Here is a 2,472-nt window from a genome sequence, read left to right on the forward strand (position 1 = left end):
CCCCCCCCCCCCCCCCCCCACCCACACACACACACACACACACCACCACCAACACAGCTGTGTCACATGCTATTCCTGTTCCGCCAAGAAACATTTACCCTCTTCTCTCTCCTGAAGTTTCCTCTTTTAGTAAAATGTCAGGGTCAGTTTTCCTTCCTGGTTAGAGTGAAGCTCAAAACTGTAATCTGACAAGAGGCACAAGTCAAACACAATGATCACTTAGCTTGGCTTGACAATAGATAAATGCCTTTTTTTAACCACACAGCCAAGAGCTATGACACTGAGTAACCGCAATGCAACAAGATTAGTTTGACATGACTGCGGCTCCCAAGCATCTAGCTGTTTGTCTAGACATCTCCCTAATTTGAAGTGGTCACAGCAATTTAATAAAACTCATGAAGTCGCTGTCTGTGGTTGCCTCTTGTCCTCCCCTTGCTGTTTGAAGCTTTATGGTCAGCTCTGAAGACAAACATCTAAACCTCTAATAGGGAGAATTCCTCCAACTCTCTCTGTGTCCTGTGAGCAGGCCAGATAATGATATGCTGGCAGGGCAGATTGCAGGGTTGCCGTTGGGCTTGAACTGTAAACACAGCGGAGAAACCTTGTTAGGACATTCCAGAAAGGTCCTCAAATGGGAATTCTTGGAAGAGCTTGTCGGATGTTTGCATTCTTCCTTTGGACCAGCAGTGCTATCAGCGTCTCCTGTGATCACTGCCCTGTCCTGAGTGAGAATTATGGGAGTAGAAATGAAGGCTAGCAGATGTCGGCAAACTGTGAACTGGACAGTGGTGATGCAAGTAAAGACAATAATTTCAGTACCATAAATCTTTTTTTATAGCCCACTGAGAATCTAATTTGATCACATCACAATCCAGTTTGAAGCTTTTTCAAACAAAGCATTTAAAAAAGCCCTCTGAAACCCAAGTCATTGAGCGTATTTTGCTCCTGTCTAATTTTTACTCACTGTGAGGTACTTTGTTACTCTTTTTTGCAAGTTTTGCACCTCAAATTAACAAGCACAACCATGGCCTGAACTAGGTCTAATACCTAAATGTCCTTTGAGCAGTATAACAAAGTTATAATGGCATATACATAATAACAAGGACAAATGAAAGTTACATTTAATTGATAATTTATTTAAAACGATGCAAAAACAAAACAATTTAAACAAATTATTCCACAATTCCCTGAGGGAACGCATGTGTGTACAACACAAGAAAAAAGGAATTTGGGCCATAAATCATTCACATGAAGAATTAGTTACATATTTACAAAGTTATCACCAATGGTGGAATGTAAAAGCTTAAGTTACTAGTTTTGCATTGAGTACTTTTACTTTTAATACTCAAACTGCATTTTCCTGATGAAACTTCTATACTTTTAATGAAGTAACATTTCCAATGCATTGCTTGAACTGTAAAAGAGTATTATTGTAGTGTAGTATCAGTACTTATACTTAAAGTAGTCACATTGTGCTTTTTGGCTTTTGCCCTTTCCATTACTGTGCTATATATCTTTTTGTGTGCATGTAATAGGTTTACAAAGTAAAAAAGCCCAAAGTCCCAAATTTGTAATGCTCACTTAGCTGCCAGCGTGGCACACCCTCGTGCTCTGCTTCTGACTGGCTAGTAGTCCGTACTGTGCATGTTTGACTCCCAACAAAGATGGAATAGAAATGTGATTCCTCACTCTGTAGCTAAAACAGAGAGCTCAACACATAGGGTGAAAAGAGGAGCTTCAGCAACGTTCAACAAAAATATGGTGTTTAAAAAAAATTGAACTATATAAACCTATTCTGATTACAATTGTGAACCTGAAGATTAGCATAATATGAACACTTCAAGTAAAGGATCTGAATACTTCTACCACTTCTCAGTTATTTTGGACACATTTTCATCACGTGGCTGTGCAGTTCAGTAAACAAACATGACTGCCCAGGCGTAGCTGAGAAGCTTTGTGCATTTGATAGCTCGTGTCATGCAAATGGTTGATTTTTTTTTTTACAATTTTTTTACTTTTAAAGCAGACGTGTCTGAGTTACAAAAACCAAATTGTAAAAATGAATAAACCAAAAGCTCCAAATTAGGCCAAAAACACAAAAAGATGTGAGGTTTGTATCCATTTAGTGTTTTTTTGGCCTAATTTGGAGCTTTTATACATAATGATGGCAGACAAATGATAAAAAATCTGCTCACTCAGACAATCAGTTGTCACAGTTGGACATTGTCACTTGGTAACAAGCAAGTTACAAAAACATTTAAAGATATAGTGTGCAACTGTTTTATATTAATGAACGTCCCATTCATTCACATTCACATTCACGTTACATTCAAGCCGTTGAAATGAGTTGATACAATGCTAACTATGACTATGGCCATGTTTATAAAATGGTGCCATCCGGAGAGAAGCAACATCAAGATCAAGATCAACACCTTGCTGATTCACTGATGTACACAATGCAGACACAGCTGA

This window comes from Etheostoma cragini, chromosome 12 (genome assembly GCF_013103735.1).
Source record: "Etheostoma cragini isolate CJK2018 chromosome 12, CSU_Ecrag_1.0, whole genome shotgun sequence".
NCBI classification, from domain to species: domain Eukaryota; kingdom Metazoa; phylum Chordata; class Actinopteri; order Perciformes; family Percidae; genus Etheostoma; species Etheostoma cragini.